The 22,725-nt window shown below is 31.5% G+C and overlaps 1 protein-coding gene across 1 annotated transcript in view; it reads right to left on the minus strand.

Moving 5' to 3' along the window:
• The window catches only part of LOC147072754 (gonadotropin-releasing hormone receptor-like), a 397,212-nt gene that overhangs the window by 248,468 nt on the left and 126,019 nt on the right, over nucleotides 1–22,725 (minus strand). The window lies entirely within an intron of this gene.

A 22,725-nucleotide genomic window follows, 5' to 3' on the forward strand; every position in this document is an offset into this window, starting at 1 on the left:
TCCTCAGAAATTTAAAAATGTTATTTCTCGTTCGACTTACCTAAGTATTTACAACGTTTTTATTAGGTCGTATTCTTATTTGTCCGGTAGTTGTTTATCCGGTACAAATCTTGCAATCGATTTTTAACTAACTTACCGACTAGTTAGACATTTGAAACTTTTAGAATATATCAGAACACGATGCCAATGCATTCTTTTAATACTTTTAGCCATCTTTAAGTAGAATTCAATTAATTTTCAGTTAATTCTGTTTTGTATGAAAAGTTATTTCGGAAGAAATCCGTAATCCAATCCACTATTATTGGTTGCTAAGCGGGTGGTCCTAGCAAATAAATTATTAATATATACGTGCGTTACTATGGAAATCAAAATAACATTTCAGTATTCTATATTTGTTTTTTTTGTTTGTTGCAAAATAGGAAAAAAAATGATTTATTGATAATTAATTGCTTTATTTGTCCTAAATTGAATTGTTTATTTTTAATAATTAATAGAATTTTATCTTGTAATTATTTTTATTGATTAAATCTATTATTTTTTTGGCCAATATATAAATTGCCATTTAACAAAGGTGTATAATATGAAGTGGGCAATTTAAACGTTGTTACATTATTTATAAATTATTTTTTCACGGATACCTGTAGTAATATTTATTATTTCACTCTTATGTACTAATATTAAAACCAAACTTGGAATTTCCACTTAGCAATTTTATTTTACATTAGTAAATAAAAAATCTCACACCACACCATGCAGCGAGTGCATATGGATATGCAGAGACTGCGTTAGAACGGCAACGTATATAGAATGCCGGAGGAATCACCAACAAGGTGGGTTATTTACGAATCTCCAGAGGGCAACATAAGACCAAGACATAAGAATCTGATATGCCTGGACTACGCCATAATAGATTTATGAAGGAACTGGAGAGTGTTGGTGCTAAATCATTTAGGATGGAGGATGTATTAAAATTTTGAAGGATGCCAAGGGTTGTAGTACCACAGCTGATGATGACAATTAATAATAAAGGAAAAAATACCATTAATAAAATTAATAAAAAAATAAATTAATGCATATATATTTGAAAAATAAATCAAAATATGTTATATTTTTATTTTGAATTGTAAATTGAATATTGAAGTTTTTAAAGTGTTTTAATGTAATTGGTATTTTTAAAGGAAATAAAATATTCAATTAACAAAAATATTTTCTTATTTTTCAAAAGACCCAAATTTAATATAATTTTCTTCATTTACACAACATAGGCATTCATTCCACCGGCATTTTTTGTAAGTAACAAAGTTTAATCAAAAAAAAACTGACGTAAAATGAGGGTTCGCTGAAGGCTTTCGTCTGATTAAGACATTTTTTATCGTTGAAATGTAGTTTGACAAGTTTTCTCTAGTTGAGAGTTAACATTATTAAATAATTCATAATAAAGATTATTAAATAAAAATATGCTTTCTAGAAAATTAAAATCTGCTTGACATGAAATATTTTTTTTATTTATATCCAAACGAGATTAGTATAGTACTTAACATACGAATCTCTAGAATTATTATTAATTGATAAAAGCAAGCTCAAATTTCACATTAAAGTGATATAAAAATAGTTGTTTATTATAATATATTATCAAAATTATATAAAATAATTACAAGATAAAAAGAACTTTTTATATACAAAGTTTTTAAATTTTCTGTTGAATCATATAAACTTGACTTGACTAGCTTAAACGATCAAAAAAAATTGTACTTGATAGAAATAATACTGAAATGTCATATTGATTTCGATAGTAACGCACGTATATATTAATAATTTAGTTGCTAGAACCCCAGTCCCCTAGCAACCAATAATAGTGGATTGGATTACGGATTTCTTCCGAAATAGTTTTCATACAAAACAGAATTAACTGAAAATGAATTCAATTCTACTTAAAGATGGCTAAAAGTATTAAAAGAATGCATTGGCATCGTGTGCTGATATATTCTAAAAGTTTTAAATGTTTAGCTAGTTGGGAAATTAGTTAAAAATCGATTGCAAGATTTGTACTGGATAAACAACCACCGGACAAATAAGAATACGACATAATAAAAACGTTGTGTAATACGAATAGCGCAACGTGGCATGTAAAAGTGCATGTTAGGCATAACGCGTAAAGATCACAAAATAAACCGATGGATAAGGAAACAGACAAGAGTACGCGATGTGGTAGAGGTCGTTAAGCAGACGAAACGACGCTAGACAAGTGGACAGCCGCTGGAAAAATACCACCATACAGTGGTATTCAAGGGACACTAAACACCCACGGTGATGCTTTACAACCCGGTGGATAGAGAAAATCATAAAGCTTGGTGGATGTACGGTAGTGTGATAGTGGATAGACCCAGGCCGATGATGATTATTAACATTATTAACAGTATACAACTTTGTTTAAACTAGTTTGATCTTGACTAACCTCTTAGCACTTTTATTGATACGCACTGGTCTTATTGCAGTGAAATTGAAATCAATCCCAAAAAAATGAAGCAACTAATATTATGTTAACCTGTGTCACTGCCAGAGCCGAGTTAACTCGTCAAAGTATGTATGTCGCGAAGGCCATGTACGAGTTAAATCGTGCATCGTAAACGTCATAACTTCTGAATATACTGTTTGTGTATATTTTCTAAACAATATTTATCATTTTAGTGTAAAAATATTCACGATAAACTGGAAAAATAATAATCATATGTTGATTTGGTAAGTTTTCACAAATATTTTAACATTCTGTTCCTATTTCATATTTTAAAGGGATTTTATTTTATTCCAAAAATAACTGGCCTACAAGTGTCCACCTACTAAAAATTGGCTGGAAGTGAAAAGGTGAAATCACACTCAGATTAAAAGCATGTTCGCCAATGCAAAAGACTACCTTATAATATGTCAATCTTCTTCTTATTGTGCCATCCCCTAGCGGAGGTCAGCCACCATCAAGGCGATCTTATATTTTTCGTCTCCTACCCGGAACAGTTCAGTTAAGCTGCACTCGTACAAATCACGGATGTTCTTAAGCCTTGAACTGCGGCGCCGTCTTCTGCTACGCTTACCATTGATCTTTCCTTGAATGACAAGTTGGGGAATACTGTAGTTTGTCCTGTCATAATGTGGCCGCGGTAAACTGTAGTTTTCTGGTTTTGATACTCCGTAGAACTTCTTGGTCCTTCCCCATTCGATTGAGAACTTCAACATTTGTCACCCGGTCAGTTCAAGGAATTTTGAGGATACGTCTGTACAGCCATATCTCAAAAGTTTCAAGTCTCCGTGACATCTCTTGGTTTAGCGGTTGGTTTAAATCTATATTTACAAATACTTGTAATGTAACATAATATTTTATAGTATACAATATCTTGGGCTTATGATTGCATTGCCATATATACGTGTCGATCAAGGCCACTACCTGATAATAATAACTTATCCACACTTCTCCTTACTTCTCCATAATATGGTTGAAGTAACCCCATCCGCTGATACAGTCCACGGCTTCCCACATAACATAAGTATTGCTATCAAATATTAAACGTTATTTTTATGATTTAATTAAAAAAAGCAAATAAATGGTTTTTTAGTACGTACATTAATATTTTATTTGTATTTTTTTTCATGACTATTAAAACCCTGTCCGCTGCTACTTCACGTATAACCTCTGTTTAATCTCGTGGGGGTTGTTTTCGTTGTCGTCTCATACAAATTTAAATTTTACTGTGAGTAGTATTTATGTACTTACATAGTGTTAAAGCTTTGCATACAAAACAGCTCCGAATATTGAATATATTACATTCGTAATGCGTTTGTGTTATTTATAATAACTATGTACCTATGTGATATTAAAACATAACCTAATTCATTCAAAAAACATTGCCCATGATGATCAAGCGGTAATATGTCGGCTTATAATGTAGTGGATCCCGGGATAAAATCGGCGAATTAATATGTTGTTTTTCAATATGGGTTTGGGCCCAGAGTATATATTATATATGTGTCGCTAGATTTCAAAATCAGCCAAGTCCACCTTTAGGTATTTTTGACTTTTTTGGAAATTGTTGAAGAACTACTGCTTTCTAACATTTCTGCATAATCGAAATGTCTAACTTTTTAATTTTAAATATTCTATAATCAAAATAATATAAAATTCCACCCTTGTGACTATGTACTTGAGAAAACAAAAAGCTGTTTTACTCCTATTCATCCATTCTGGACTAGGCTGATTTTGTAATGTAATTAATTTTTAACACAATTATCACTTTTACCTCAATTATTTATTACTCAGAATCACCATTTAAAAAAAATACATTATTAATACCTATTAACAGCTAATAGATAAAACGAAAGTAAAACGTGCTGTTTTCTAATTTTAGGTTCTTCATTATAAGTTTTATTATTCTTACATTTTGTAAAAATATTTTATCGATCGTTGTGCGGCCGATTTTACCATACAAATCTATAGTGAACACAAAATGCTATTTCGTATTGTGAAATGAAATTACACTGGCGTAGGAGTGTGTTATATATAATTACGTCATGGCATATGGAATTTCCGACAGTATTCGAGAATCTTGAATATTTGGGACATTTTCAGAATCGTTTTTAAATTACCTAAACATGCGTGAAAAAGTTTAAACCTTAACTTAAATTATTACAAGATAAAAAGAACTTTTTATGTACAATGATTTTAAACTTTCTGTTGAATCATATAAACTTGACTTGACTAGCTTAAACGATCGAAAAAAATTGTACTTGATCGAAATAATACTGAATTGTCATATTGATTTCCATAGTAACGCACGTATATATTAATAATTTAGTTGCTAGGACCCCAGACCCCTAGCAACCAATAATGGTGCCGAAATAACTTTTCATACAAAACAAAATTAACTGAAAATGAATTCGATTCCGCTTAAAGATGGATAAAAGTATTAAAAGAATGCATTGGCATTGTGTTGTGATATATTCTAAAAGTTTCAAATGACTATCTAGTCGAAAAGTAAGTTAAAAATCGATTGCAAGATTTGTACCGGACAAATAAGAAAACGAGCTAAGAAAAACGTTGTAAAATGGATCAATGGAAATAATAAAATTATAATCACTTATTAACTATAAAAATCAATGGGCAATCATTAAATTAAATAAAATAATCGCAGATCGTTACATCGACGTTGACTGAAACGTCTTGATAGAATCAGTTGAGAATGTCCTGCAAAGTGGACGAAACAGATTCAGATTTTTATTATATTATGTGGAATACATATTATAATATATTGTGTTTTGCAATAAACACCACTAATGTGATCAAGTCTGCATTATTAATAAAATGGAAGACCTTTTTATGAAGACCTATGTTTGGTACACAAATGTATCGTCAAATTGTTTACAATAATGACATATTGATCAAATTACCTCGTTTGGTTCAGTTCGATTCATTTATTCTTTCAACGTTCGCTATATGACATTTAGCTACAAAACAATGCGACGCGACTACATAATTTCATGCCTCTGGATATATCGAAAATGGCTGGAAATAGGGAGTCGCATGAAAGAAAATTTAATATCGCAAGAGCACGACTATAGGGCCTGAACTACAAATTTCAATAGTCAGAGAAATTGTCATTTGAAGTACAAATGTAAATTCAATTTTTAAAGAATCTTTATGACGTTTTAGAAACGTTTATCAAATAACTGTTTATTTGTGTACTTATGTATTAACATAAAAAAAGCTGATCGTCAATAGTAGCTCAATTTGGAAAGCGCTTCAGAGAGTATTAAGAATCATTAGTTAAAATTTGGAACCTTTAGTATAGTGGTCTATGTGCATGGGCGCGAAACCCGTGAGATCAGGTCTTACTTTTTTCAAAAATATTTTTTCTAGTGGTTATAATATATTTTCTCAGAGGTGTTTTCAAGATTTATGTATGTTATATATTATACATAGATTATATGGTTAACAATTGAAAAGATGTATGTTGGTAATTAGCTGCACAAAACAGAATTATTGCAGATTTTTTATCTTCTAAAAAGTGAGCTGTATCCAGATAGGAACGGTAGAAATAAAAAACTTTAACTTTCGAAATTGATTCTTTTTATAGTTTAAAAAAATATATTCAAAATAAAGTAACGAGAATTGGTTACTAAACGCCCACCAATATTTTGTTGATATATTTGTAATCAATTATTTGATTCTTTATATCTCAGATATCTGAGATAAATAAATGGCGTAATTAATGTAGATGTTAACTTATTTATTAGTTTTCTTTTTAAACTGTTTTAATAATCAATTTATATTTAAATCTGTGACAACATAAAAAATTTAATTGATGAGTTAGTTGTACCAAAATGTTCCTTATTTCAAATTTTACCGTCTGGAAACCTTCTTAATAAATAAACAGTCTTTATTTTAAAGTCATCCTATTTACGATTACTTAATAAACTCACCTGATAGACCATTTTAAACATTTTAACAACTTCAAACTCAAATTACTCAAAACTAGTATTCTCCAGTTAGTGTGTTCTGCCAGAACAGAGACGATTTAGTGTACACTATTTATATCGGATCTTAACAGCTTACCTCCACCCTTCGCTACTGAATTGAACGAGAAGGAAAACCGATATTAAAATGTACCCCATCTCATTCTATCATGACTGTCGAAGTATGGACGCGGGTTGTACCATTGTCAAGACGTATTAATTAACTTTTGTAGAATTAACAAAAAATGATTCAAAAAGCTAGTATGTTACTATTGTATAGAAAAAAATATTTCTTTTATTCAACGAATAATTCACAAGATTTGAGAATGTAATATTCTATATTGAACATACATATGTAATTTGAAAACATCTCATGCATATACTCACGAGAAAAAATACTCTTTTTATAAAAATAACACGATACCCGTTGTGTATATTAATAATATGTATGAGATGTTTTCAAATTATGTATGTTCAGTGTAGAATATTGTATCACAAAGATAATGTTTAATACAGTAAGCAGTTTAACATAGGGATGTCTGCGATAAACTTATTTCTATTCATTATCCCAGGAAACTTTTATTTATTTTTTACTATATATTTATAAAAGAAAGTACCTATCCGGAAGAAGAAAATAGCGCCATCTTTAAACATCTCAAGGATAATACGTTCAACCACAATATACCCAAAGTCTACATTGCATCCCATAACACTTCCCACATAAGCTTTTACGCGCCACATTTTGCATAACAAGTAGTGTTTTTTGGCGCGAAAAAAATGTCTAAGTAGATGTACAGGGAGACGTTTCGTTTCTACGCTACCGTATTATTTAGCTTTTTTAGATGTGTTTAAGCAGCACAAATAGCGCGGAAAAAGAAATACCGGCTATTATAGTGGTTCTGAACCTTATGGGATTGTGACCTTCTTCCATAATAACACAAATTGTATGTAGCCAACACTTGCGTGAGAACAAAAACTGTGACAAGGGTCTATTGACTTAACACCACAGAGCAAGTAGATACATACATTGTAAAGAAAGTCCAGAAATGACTTAATTAATGTAACAGTTTATGTTAACCTTTTTATTTGTCTTATATTTAAACTGTTCTAACAATCAACGATATTTAAAGTGTATAAATCTTTCAAGTAACAAAATAAATAATAAGAAAAATAAACTTAAACAAATTATCGATCGAATAGTTTTTTTTCCATTACCTTCGAATGCTCCATATCACAGGTACTCAAACTTATATCGACCACCGCCCACTTTGAGATTTAAAAAAAATATGTGCCCCCAATATTTTTTAACTTACCTTTTTACATCACCATCTATTGCGTATCTTAAAACAGTTATTGCGAATATAATTTTGATCGTGCATTAATATATACATAGGATAGATAGGGTGTGACTCATATCCTATTTCTGAGATCAAAGAATGTTTCAATGAGAGGAAATAAAACTCATAAGCGACTCTAATTTAACCGTCTATACGGGACTCCAAGCATTCGAGTAGTAAATCGCATCTCAAGTGGTGTCGTGTCTAGATGCCGTTAGATTTTTATAGATAAAATTTGTCTGCCGTCACCCAACTAGATTTCCTTAACGCCCTCTAATTTTCTTTGAGCCTTCTACTGCCCCCCTGAAAGCCTCCAGCGCCCACAAAGGGGCGTAATCGCCCACTTTGAGAAAGACTGCTCTATATTATTTAAAAGTTGTTTTATTGGATCATTTTGTGGATGATAATCCGAAAAATGATAGAATTGACAAATACTGTATTTTCTACTATTATAATGCACTTAGACATCAATTCTGTTGACAATAACAAAAAGCTTACGTATTTCATTGATAACATAATATTCTAAAAATTACAATAAATATTTGTGTGTTTTTATTTAAATAAAAATACTGCTGTCCCATTTTACCACGTTTTCTTAGCTCGTATTCTTGTTTGTCCGGGGGTTGTTTATCCAGTACAAATCTTGCAATCGATGTTTAACTAACTTCCCGACTAGTTAGACATTTGAAATTTTTAGAATATATCAGAACACGATGACAATGCATTCTTTTAATACTTTTGACCACCTTTAAGCAGAATTTTCAGTTAATTCTGTTTTGTATGAAAAGTTATTTCGGAAGAAATCCGTAAAAAGTAAAATACTATTATTGGTTGCTAAGGGGATGGTCCTAGCAACTAAATTATTAATATATACGTGCGTTACTATGGAAATCATTATGAAATGTCAAAATGATATTTTAGTATTCTATAATATTTATTCAGTACCTATTTATATCAAGTACAAAAAAAAGTATTTATTAATACATAGAATATTTGTCAAGTTTATATGATTCAACAGAAAATTTAAAAACGTGGTATATAAAAGTTCTTTTTATTTTTTCATAATTATTATCTATTATCGGGGCTGGGAGTGTTGCGACTCACTGGTGGAGAAGCGATGGGCTATTTTAATGGACGCTGTACTGTCAGTGATAAGCTCTTTACAATGGCGGTAGGATCCCAAATCTTTTAATACTGATTAAACCTGCTGAATGTTGTTATTTTTATAAACCGATGAAATGAAAATTATGGACCTACCTTCATAGTATTACAAAATAATATATAAATAAACAAAACGTAGATCAGTGATATAATATAATATACATAAAGAGAATTTTAACTATACTTTACGAATTGACGATAATATATTCCAGTAGAAAAATAATTACAAGATAAAAAGAACTTTTTACATACAACGTTTTTAAATTTTCTGTTGAATCATATAAACTTGACTTGACTAGCTTAAGGGGGGACATGCTCGTCGAAGGTCAAAATTGAGTTTTTATTGTATTTTCAAACCATGATCCTGGACACTCCTTAAACGTTGTAGATAATCTATTTATATAATTTTGAAGCCTTATTATCCTTTATAGTTATTTTAAATATTTGATGACTGCATAAAGTATTTTTGTTACATAAAATAGTATTCTTTTAAACCTCTCGCTCTAATGTTTTAGAATATAGTCATATTTCGGTACATAACTGTGCAGTGGTGTTAAGTTTTTTTACATTTATTAATTTTTAAACGCATTTATAAAACTATTAGTATAATTTATTACGAGATAATTTTTGTAAAATATTCACGATAAAAAATTATATTGATAATCTCTGTGATCCCAAATTTGACAAGAATTAGGCATTTTATTATTCAAAAAATCGGCAAGATTAACGCATTTGAAGATGATTCTAAAGATACTTATTATAAGCTATGTCTTTGATCATTCAAATGTGATAAACATCTTATGAATAATGATTGCTTTATAATAATTATTGACCTAAAAATAAGGTAGTGTTTTTTTGAAATACGCCATTTCTTTTGTCATTCCCCAGTGGTTACGCTACAACATACGGCCGTAGCCATAAATTGACAAACTATAATTGAAGTAGGGAGTAAAATGATATTAACGCGCGTGTTTGAACATGTACCGTTTAAAAAAAAATAAAAAAAAAATCGGTTAGGTACATGTTCAAACACGCGCGTTAACATAATTTTACTCCCTATTTTAATTATAGTTTGTCAATTTATGGCTACGGCCGTATGTTGTAGCTTAACCACTAGGGAATGACAAAAGAAATTACGTATTTCAAAAAAACACTACCTTATTCTTAGGTCAATAATTATTATAAAGCAATCATTATTCATAAAATGTTTATCACACTTGAATGGTCAAAGACATAGCTTATAATAAGTGTCTTTAGAATCATCTTCAAATGTGGTAATCTTGTCGATTTTTTGAATAATAAAATGCCTAATTCTTGTCAAATTTGGGATCACAGAGATTATCAATATAATTTTTTATTGTGAATATTTTACAAAAATTATCTCGTAATAAATTATGCTAATAGTTTTATAAATGCTTTTAAAAATTAATAAATGTATAAAATCTTAACACCACTGCACAGTTATGTACCGAAATATGACTATATTCTAAAACATTAGAGCGAGAGGTTTAAACGAATACTATTTTATGTAACAAAAATACTTTATGCAGTCATCAAATGTTTAAAATAACTATAAAGGATAATAAAGCTTCAAAATTATATAAATAGATTATCTACAACGTTTAAGGAGTGTCCAGGATCATGGTTTGAAAATACAATAAAAACTCAATTTTGACCTTCGACGAGCATGTCCCCCCTTAAACGATCAAAAAAAATTGTACTTGATAGAAATAATACTGAAATGTCATTTTATTTCATATTGATTTCCATAGTAACGCACGTATATATTAATAATTTAGTTGCTAGGACCCCAGACCCCTAGCAACCAATAATAGTGTTTTACTTTTTACGGATTTCTGCCAAAATAACTTTTCATACAAAACAGAATTAACTTAAAATGAATTCAATTCTACTTAAAGATGGCTAAAAGTATTAAAAGAATGTATTGGGTTTGTGTTCTGATATATTCTAAAAGTTTCAAATGTCTAGCTAGTCGGGAAGTTAGTTAAAAATTGATTGCAAGATTTGTACCGGACAAATAAGAATACGAGCTAAGAAAAACGTTGTAATAAAATAGGCGGCAGTGCAATTTATCAACATTCTTATCGATGCGCTCAATAATACTGTTTTTTATATCATAAGCAAAGCAAAGCGCCAGCGATGGCCGAGCGGTTTATGCGTTGGCTTATATTGTCGTGGGTCCCAGGTTCGAATCTTTGATCTGGCAAATAAATATACTTTGGAGCAATTTGGCTGATATACAATTCTTGTAAAAACAAAAATCTGTTAATAAATACAAACCTCCACATAGGACCATAATTATAATCTTATTAAGATTGAACATGGCAAAAAAGCAAAGCAATATTGGGTATCTACCTGACAATATTCAGAACTAAAAAAACATATCTTTTTGAATACCATTATGGATTGGTAGGTATATTTTCGATAAATCCGGTGTATTTTACCTGTGTATGAGAATTAGCGATTAAGTGCAGCGAGCGTGAAAGGGATGCAACGTGGGTGTTCTATTTATGCGATCGCGCAACTAAGACGAAAACTATTTTGCATACGTGCATCAAAGAGACACATCTTACATTTAGTTGTGCATAACTTTAGCTAACATAGCGGGAGTGTGTGTGTGTGTGTGTGTGTGTGTGTGTGTGTGCTGCGCTGCGTTACAGACAAACAAATAAAGACAAATATATAATGTATATTACAGAACTATAGGAGTCTATATAATATATGATATATTTTAAATTATAGAAGATTTTTTAAAAACTTTTTGTGATATGTACAGCCATTGTCTTGCTAATCGAGGCATCGTGTGAAAAATAAAAAAGGCTTTCGCAAATGACCCTGCTCATAAACGTGCCGGTCTGCATCTTTCGATTAATAGACACAAAACATAGAACACGACCGAAAATGATTGAAAAATGAAATGTATACCTTGCAATAAGGGTCATTATTGAAAATCTGCATTCTAATAAACTGTTATTCTATTCTGCTAACGCATCTGGACATGTCCGCATATGGTACTTATTATATTAAAAAAACTGTAGGTACATTTATATATAAATGAAAATGAATCTACATTGGTATACATGGTGATTATTGGAAATGGGTCGTTTAATCTGATAACACATCCACCTTTATATTGAGTTTTTGTATGCTAGAGTGTCCTCGTATAATATGTCAATGATTATAAATTATAACACTTGATAATGATTTCAGAATTTTGTATGTGGTCCGTTTTGACAAGTTATTTTAATTATGCATATAGGTACATAATATTATTATTTTACATTTAATATGATTGTTTATTTAACAATCAAAATTATGAAAAACTTGTTTTACGCTTGTAATTTTTCGAAATCTTTTTTAATATTAGTGGAACTTTGAAAAATAGTCCATAAAGCACATTGTCAAATGAATAGGTTTAAAGCAAAAGCACTACCTACTTTCCATTTTTGAAATGGAACAATAGTTGTTCAAATTAAAACAATTACTGTTGGATTTTTAATTTAAATAACAGTTGAAAAATGTATATCAGTAGTATAATTAATTAATATAACTTATAAATTACCATTCAAAACTATGACGTACCTAATTATTTTTTATACAAATATCTCAATGTGAAGGTGATGAAAGTTAGACCTTTTGAATTACACTATTCAATTTCAGTACAGATTGTTTAAAACCGAACATTAACTTACAGCCGTTCATTTAATTAAAAGTTTTATCAACTTTCGTTAGCGTAACTCTTCTATATTTAGATAACAGACTAAGTAGTTTAAATAAAAATTCAAATCTATTTGAAAATAAAAGTATTTTAAACATCTTCGAAACGATAAGTCGAGAATTATTCTCAGATAAGTAAAATTCTACCGAAATGTCGAATTCACTCACACCTTAGTCCAGGGGAGGGCAAACTGCGGCCCGCGGGCCGCATGTGGCCCGCCGGGTATTTTTTTGCGGCCCGCCATCATTAATTGTACTTCTGATTACGAATAACTTTTTTATATTTTTTTAAAAAATATTGACAATAGATTAAAATTTGAAGAATTTGTTGTTTCGTTAATGTATTATCTCAGTACGTCTTCCTTGCGTCTCGTCTCACACTATGTAACCACTATTTTCTATGTTGAACATCGTGACACATTTAAATACTTTTAACTCTGCGTTGCAAGGAAAAAAAATATATGCTCACGATATGGTGAACAGTTTGAGTGGATTTCAATTAAAACCAATGACATTAATATGGACGAATCATCTGGAAAAGAAAATGACACTCACTTTATTGTCGGGTCTGCCGAATGGCATAATCTGTTCTAACGCCATTACAATAAAGGTGATATTGCTATAAATTCCTGATGCTTTTTGTTGGTCTGCCAAATGGTTTGGTTCGAACGGGTTCGCTCAAATGAACATTGACATTAGAAACACTGCTCTAACGCCATTACAATAAAGGTCATATTGCTATAAATTCCCGATGCGTGATATCGCATAATGGAAATTGCGTGACGTCTACCTATACATGCGAATTTACTTGCTAGCTACTGTATTGAGTGCGTCGTCCATTAATAATGTCATTGATTAAAACTCAAGTTGTTCCTTCAACAAATATCGAATAAGAACGTGGACCACTTTCCAACTATGAAGTTGCTGAATATACCAGAATATAAATTTGAAGAATATGGTAAAATTATTAAAGCTCTGAATGACGATTTTTTACAAAGATTTGGTGACTTCCGAAAAATTGAGACAAGTTTAGCAACAGTACGCGATCCATTTTCAATAGATATTGATAGTGTACTGACAGAGCTACAGCTTGAGATTATTGGTCTGCAGTGTGACACTGATTCAAGAGAATTGCATCGTCGTGAAGATATATCCAAATTTTACAATGCCCTTAATTCAGACAAATTCGAACAACTTAAAGATTATGCAAGAAAAATGTTCGTTGTTTTTGGATCAACCTATATATGTGAACAAACATTTTCGATCATGATCCTCAATAAAAATTATTTACGATCAAATATCTCCGATGCCCATTTACAAGCAGTTTTGAAAATATCAACCACAAAATTAACACCTGAATTTGAAAAAATGTACAACACTTTCATTCTTCTCATTAATTTTTTTGTAATGTTTATTTTTCGTGATAATAAATAGTGTATATCTAAAAATGGTATTTTACTTGCGGCCCGCCGCTCATTTTGAATTCTTGAATTTGGTCCTCCATCCAAAAAGTTTGCCCGCCCCTGCCTTAGTCAGAACACTATTATACATATCATTCAAATCGTTCATGATATTACTGCGGGGTGGGTGAATCCAATAATGACAACTTGTTGTGGAGAGGTATTTATTAGAAATCAACGATTAGGTACAGCGTATGAAATATTAAATAATATAAGCAAAGTGGTCCTTTTGCCGTCTTTAACTACCGTCTCACGTGAACGGCAAGTAACGACAATCGCTCATTATCGCCTATGATTTAACAGTTTTTCGTAAAAGGTAGCGTGTTACATTTTTACATCTAATATAGTTTTATTTTTTCTAAGAATGATACAACATTATTTTTATTGAACGTACATAATTTAAAAATTTAAATTGGTTGCGATCGGGTGATTTTTTACCATTTCCGATCCTACGATGGTCATATTATGGGCTTCCGCGGAGAAGAGGTTTTGTATTAACAGATTTTTGTTTTTACGAGAAATGGATGTTAGCCACTTGCTCAACCTATTTGGGAAATACTCTATAATAGAAAATACTCTAAACTCTAATAGGGAAATACTCTAAACACACATTGAAAAATGATATTACCAGACTCAGGATTTAACCTGGGATTAACGCACTACAAATTGACGCGTTAGCCGCTCGGCCATCGTGAGCGAAAATCTTAATCAATATATTTTATTTATAAACTATTTCTGTTATCCAACGAATAATTCACAAGATTTATATATATATATATATATATATATATAGCCAACATTATAATGCAATCGATACATATTTCACCACCACCACCACCAAAAGAACCACTAGTTAAAATCATCGTAATTAAGTAGGATGCCCGTAGCTTAATTATTGGTAAAGCACACTGGCGCAAATCTATCGGTTAGAGGTTGAAATCCGTTGGGTGTTGTATTAAAAAAAAAGATTTTTTCTATTGGGTATAGATGTTTTAAAATGATGTATGCACATTATATATTACTTTTCGTTATAAGACCACCGGAAGTCGGTTCCGGTCTAAGCCCAGAAAAGAAATCACTTTAGTTTATGTGGCAATGTGAATGGAACGTACCTATATGTATTTACACCGGGAGCATTGGGTATTATATAGAACGAATGTGAGGGGATTATGTAAATGAAAGAATATAAATAAAAATTCTTTTTTGATACTTTGGAAAGTAATCACGTTTTAACTGTTTATCATATTGAAGGCTCTGAATGTTAAGTCGAAAAAATATTGAATAAAAATGAAAAAAATATTCTAATACGAAGACAAAGTATACTATCTCAGAAAAGTACCGAGCATTTAGATAAAAAAATACATTTAAATGACTTCAACTATCATCGTTATACAAAATGATAATATAAACTACTTACATAGTATTATAATATAATGTTTAATACTTTCACGGTTGTTTTTTATTGTAAGAAGTTGTGGGTTATTACCGTGTGTCCTTCTTCTTTCTTTTCCCGAAGTTTCAGATACGTTTTAAGGGCCATTCTCGAGAGACAATATTGTATTGAAATGTACTTGTAAGAAGTATAGTTATTACGTACGTCGCTTTAAGTATTTCGGAAAAAAATTAATAAATAAATAAATAAATAAAACGATACACATATTCGTTTAAGTACTACAACTTACAGGCAATGGGGCCCAATGGTTGTAGTGTATGTAGTAATAGAAGTAAAACAATCCAAACACACAGACTTTGAGACGATCACTTTTGTGACCTCACCGAGAATCGCACCCAGAACCCTCGGATAAAATCCCAGTGTCTACGTACTGGATTACATGTTTGACTTCTCTGTATTATATTATTAAATTAATGTTTAAAATTTATTGTTATTGATAACTAATCTTGTTTTTTTTTATATATTCAAACGATGTTTACTTTGTAATTTTTTTATAATTATTTTTGATTTTCACTTACTTTTCCCAGAATCTGCCAAATCGTCAATCTACGCCTTTAAACTCGATCTTCCACTGCTCCACCATGGATGCACACGTTTATTCTGAAATAAAATAAAGCTATTATTATTTTTTCCAACTGTTAATTGATAATAGTTGGAAAGACATGATAATTATTATAACAATAAATACATTAATATTATGTAAGTAAGTCAAATTTATAAAAAATACAATTTATAGTCTGTAAAAGCCTTGTTTTCATTGGTGGAATAAGCTGTAGAGTGTGTATACTAGCATACATACTATCCAAATTACTCTACTATATCCGAGTTGGTAGAGTAAACGTTCACATAAACATTATTAAAGTCAACTCAAATCATCTAAGGCAGCGATTTCCAAACTGGAGGCGCGTAGTGTTGCAAAGGGAGGCGTCAAAAATTTAACACAAATTTAATGTAGCCACAGGTTTGCAGTTTGCAGATGCATAGTTTATAAAGAGCCTGGGGGCCCGGGCATAACAGACAACACAGATTTAGTCTAATAGTTAAAAAAAGTCTACTTCGCGCTACTTCGTTTCAGGACTATTAGATATTTTAAATATGTGGTTGTGCGTTGTGATTTGATGTGATACCTATATGATGATTGCTATATAGTAGGTACTTAAATGATAACTCCCGTGTATAATTTAATAAAAACTACTTATGAGCACCACACTGTCCATAACCTCAGCGATAAGTAGCCCCGCCAAAGATCCTGGCCTGGGGGCCCGCTTCAGGATGTGGGGCCCATTATAGAATCCATTTGTCAATGAACGATGATGAATTTGGATTGACTACTATTGAAAAGAAAAAAAAATGATAGAAAAAAAATGATAGAATTATTATGCGATAATTCATTGAAACAAAAACCCAAGTTCAATTTTGATTGAATCGAAGTGAAGAATAATATAATACTTTGTCAAGAAAAGCAGAGCAAGTTGTAATTAAAGTACTGCTACCATTATTTGTAACATGATACTTATGCGAAACAAAATTTTCTGCATTAGCTGCAATGAAATCCAAGTATCGACCTCGTTTAGTAGGAAAAGAGCACTTTGTGTTAATAAATAAGCACATCCATTGCATGAAAAACAATATAATTTAAAAATGAATATAATAAAGGTAGTAAAATCTTGTTTATTTTTATAATTAGGTTTTTTTTTCATTGTTGTATTAAGTAATACATTTTTGGATATTTAAAAAGGTGTCTTTATTATTTAATGAAATAAATTAAATAAAGGGTGGGGAGGCGCCAAGGTTAGATTTTTTTTAAAGGGAGGCGTAGTAACATAAAGTTTGGAAACCACTGATCTAAGGTCAAATTTCTCTTTCTCGCTCATTATTGAAACATAAAAAATTAAAAAAAAAAATACTGAACGCGTGGTGTCAGCATGAACACAGTACTACCATATAATTATAGTCTCTAAGGTACAACTAATTTGTTGAAATCAGTGAATGGGGAAGGTGAGTAGCAGTGTCACTACCTCACCGTAAAATCTTACTCTATTCTACCAAGATATAGTACCAATTACGTTTTCACTGGTTAAATTAGAAGGGTAATTAGTGCATGCCAAAGAACAAAACCGTTAATTTTACCAATGAAAACAATGGTTTGGAATGAACCCGGTCTTGTGTTAAATTAAAAATTATGGGAATGAACTAAAAAAATGCTACATATATAATATTTTGGAAAAAACATTTATAGCTATTTTTGGATATGTACAGTTGTAAAATTTATATCTGTGAGAATAATATTACAATAAGAGCTGTCTCACGTAGAACGGGGATGCAATAAAGAAAGCAATCGATAGGCAGAAAAGCCGATAGTGACATGGTTTAATGTCACTTTAGAAAATTATTATTCTTATGTTTGCTCTCTATATTATGTAGCTTAGTGTCGCAACCAGATATTTATTTTATTTATTATAATTAATCTGACATTAACATCATGGTTTTATATATTTATGCACAAATATTGAGAGCGTTAAGCCGAAAGCGCGTAACGGAAAAATTTCATCTTTACAGGCGAGTAAAACGACATGATAATTATATTGGTTCTGTTTACATATTTATCACCAATGATTTTAGTTACCCCATCTCCACTCGCCAATCGCCATGTATAATATGCAGTCGTGATTTGTGCACTGCCGCCTTCAATGATGTTATAAACGTGTCACACGTGTGACATAGAATAAAAAGATTTAGTGCCACACTTTCTTATCCCGAAACGATGCTGCACGGGACTGATGTAGCAAACATGCACCTTAGTGCATAAATAAAGAGTTTTGGAAAATAAAAAAGATTCTTGAATTGTTTTGCTGTCATTTATCATTAATGACATGCGTCCTCTGTACCAGTGTAATGAAACTCTGCTGAAACAGAGGAGTCAGGAGTTGAAAATGATGAATCTAAAGAGGGTTCGGAATTATCCCGTCTTCCCAATGACGCAGCAAATTTTTCAAATGCCTAAAAGTTGGCCGTGGTTAATATCAAGTTGACGTGGCCAATCAAGCCTGTATGTGGACGGACCCTGGCAGACAGCTCTGCTCGGTCGGATCCCATCGGTAGTCCCAGAGGACGTGTTCAGGTCGTGCCCGCATGCAATTTTCTTAACTAAGAGATTTATATTATTCCCTCAAATATATAAGGTTTTTAATTTTTGATTTCCACCGAGTAGAGCTGGCCTAATTAACAAGTACTAATATTTATTTATTTCAATGTATTTATTCTAATAAAAGTTGATTGTCATTTATAATCTCTATATATATAAAAATCTCGTGTCACGATGTTTGTGGTCGAACTCCTCCGAAATGGCTCAACCGATTGTTATGATTTTTTTTATGTATATTTGTTAGGTATGAGAATAGGTCAACAAGTATATTTCATATCGCTAGGTGATTAGGGTATCTCTATCCAGAAAAATTTTCTTTTATTTTTTTGACAATTTTTTTTTTGTATTTTTTTTATTATTTGGCATCAGAAAATACTTATAACTTAAAATTTTCACTCTCCTACCCCCACCCTGTCATTTTTTAATCGCGATTTTATTATTTTTGTATGAACAAATTTAACCGTCGTTCGTATTTCAAACAGAACGAAATTATTTATGTTGTTAAATGACAGATGGCGCTACGTCTGAGAAGAATTCAAGAGAAGCGTCGCGTCATTTTGACATTTCATTCGGCATGCCACAACGCAGTGCGTGCAAAATTTTGTACGATTTATTTTATTTATCTATTTTTATGTGTGTGTATTACAGTGAACAATACCAGCAAGACGCAAGGGGGGCCATTTGGGCCGTCGAACGAATAAATCAACAAACATGCAAAATAGTAGAGCAGAAAGAACAGACGAACAAATCTAACAAGATAACAAAAACTTGCGTGTAAGCATGTCGCAATTGCGTGCATCTCAATCACAAGAGGCACGAGCTGAACGAAATCAACAACGACAATTGGAACGGAGCCAAGCGCGCCGGTTCGTAGTTAACACACGCAGAGCAAATGACCGACAACGCCAACAAGTACATCGAACATTTATATCCGCTTCGTTCCTTCGTCTCGCATTCGAGTACTAGCCAGATATTGAATATTCCGCTCATCCGAAAGTGCTGATTGGTGCTATAGACAAAGAATGTCCCCATTGTCATGCGCTCAAATTCAAACATGAGTCAGCCGGGATGTGTTGCGCATCAGGAAAAGTGCAACTACCAGAAATTCAGATACCACCAGAACCATTGAACGGCTTGCTCATCGGCACGGTTCCAGATTCAAACCTGTTCCTGAAGTCCATTCGCACATTCAATTCATGCTTCCAAATGACTTCGTCCGGAGCAACAGAAATAGTTCACAATACTGCGGCAAATGGTCAACAATTCCATTCTACGTTCAAAATCAAAGGCTAAGTATACCACAAAGTAGGCTCATTGCTGCCAATGCCAAACGAACCACATACATTTTTATAAATCTACTTCACGGTGAGGACATCAATCATGTGGATGCACGTTGCGGCTACAATAACCTCAATTCGCCTAATGCCAGGCGCATCGTCGGCGAACTGAACGCTCTATTGAATGAGCACAATGAATTATTGAAATTCTTCAAAGCACACATGCACGAATTTCAAAGTGACAATCACGCTTTTGTCATCAATCCTGATAAAACACCAGCTGGAGAGCACGTGCGTTGATTCAATGCGCCTGTTGTTGACGACACTGCTAGAATTATGGTTGGCGACCGCACATTGACGCGAGAAATCGTGATTCGAAGAAGAAACAATAATCTGGAGTTCATCGCTGACACACCGTTCATACGACGCTCTCCAATATCCGCTAATTTTCTGGAAGGGACAAAACGGATATTGCATAAACATTAAACAACGAGATCCTGTCACAGGTAATTGATTCATTATGAACATCATTACTCATTTTGTATTGAGAAAATGAATGGTTGGTGTTTTTTTTGTTTTTATCGGCGGTCATCGTCTACAGCGCTCCATTCGTCTTTCTGTCATAGATCCCATCCCCACACACTTACGATACATTCGTTTTTTTTTATTTAACAACCAAAATATTCACTAGAAATAATTTATATGTCAGAACAACGTTTGCCGGGTCAGCTAGTATAATATAAAATTTGTTGTTTATTGGTGTGAAAAATTCGTAACTAACATCAAATGAGAAAAACAATTCTATTCTAGCTGCCATCACCGTCAAATTAAATAAGTTTGAAGGCAAATTTAAAACATTACTTTTGCAATTGAACATTAAAACACGTCGTAATTAAATTAAACTTCGAAATGTTAAAATTATAATTAATTGCAATTTATAAATTAGCTTCTGAAATATTTCTCAAAATTTATATTATACATGATGACAACTAAGGATAAAATTCACAGTACTATTCTACCAATATAACTCCGATACAATTATTATGTAAAATGATTACTGACGATAATAAATGCTGACGTTACCAATACTAAAGATGATGAATACTCGATTACTGAATAATCGGTTAATCGGAAAATTTGGTAATTTTTTGGTTAATCGACTAACCAGGATAGAGTAGTATATGTATATTATAGACGCTTGTAAATTTTGAAATAATGATATTATACTGTCTATAAAATGTCGATACAAAACTTGAATAAAAGTTAAAATACCTATTCTAAAAGAATGTGAGCTTTTGTGGTCAATTTATTTAATAAAAAAACATTGTTTATTTAATTAATATTTAGAAGGAGAAGCATTAACCATTCGCCATTCTTATTTTACAACATTTTTATTAGGTCGTATTCTTGTTTGTCCGGGGGTTGTTTATCCTGTAAAAAACTTGCAATCGATTTTTAACTAACTTCTCGACTAGCTATACATTTGAAACTTTTAGAATATATCAGAACACGATGCCAGTGCATTATATTAATACTTTTAGCCATATTTAAGTAGAATTGAATTAATTTTTAGTTAATTCTGTTTCCGGTCCTAGCAACTTAATTATTAATATATACGTGCGTTACTATGAAAATCAATATGAAATGTCAAAATGACATTTCAGTATTCTATATTTATTGAGTATTTCTATCAAGTACATTTTTTTTGATCGTTTAAGCTAGTCAAGTAATTATTATAATTAGGCAGCGCTCGAAATGAAAAATTTTACCAACCGGTGCGCTCAAGATTTTTTTTGAAAATAATAATTTTTCTATTTTTATGTTTATTATTAAAAAATAAATCTGTTTTTTTGATAAGATTTTTTTGTCATTTATATACATACCTATATTCTGTCAATTGGAATAAAAGTTTTGCAGAATTATTAGTGGCAGGCAAAAAAAGAGTTCACTATTCGTTATAGGTATATTATTTTACCGTATTGCGTAGTGTTGCGTAGCGCAAAACATGCCGCCGTCACGTCGTTCATAATATTATGATTAGGTATAATATATTATGGTAAGTGATTATTCTGGGTAACATACCTGGCAAATGTTACACTAACCGAATTAATTTGTCTTATATATTGTACCTAAGTCAAAATGAAAATATTGATTCTAGAAATTTTTAATACATGATACCGGTATAATATATTAAACACGTGCTAATCCATATCATCACCTTACTAGTAAGACCTCGTAACTCCGTTATTATGGAAATACTAAGTATGTTCGACAAAATTTAAACAAAACTACATTTAAAATCATATCAAAACCTCGGTTCTCTAGACTAGTATGCTGTCCATCTATCGACAAATTTTAAAAACTCGTAGGTCTCGTGGTTTCAAGCATGGAATTAAAACCTCGTATTTCACAACTAGTTTTACCAGATTTATCGATTAGAGAGGTGTTTAAAATATTGTTTTTATTACGTTTTTTCCTTCCCCTCAACATTCTTCTCAAACAGACTTACGAGGTTTTAATAGAAAGGTATAAGAACTTAAACAAAATGATCTAATTAGTAACGCGTCACTCACGACACTTGCTAATCCCTTTTGTTTATAAGGTTGTTATTTGATTGGTCAACTACCCCCGTTATTATTTAATATTCAGACGGTTT

Source organism: Rhyacophila brunnea, unplaced genomic scaffold (assembly GCF_057557595.1).
Source record: "Rhyacophila brunnea isolate RB1 unplaced genomic scaffold, BYU_Rbru_1.0 scaffold_19, whole genome shotgun sequence".
In the NCBI taxonomy this organism is placed as follows: Eukaryota; Metazoa; Arthropoda; class Insecta; order Trichoptera; family Rhyacophilidae; genus Rhyacophila; species Rhyacophila brunnea.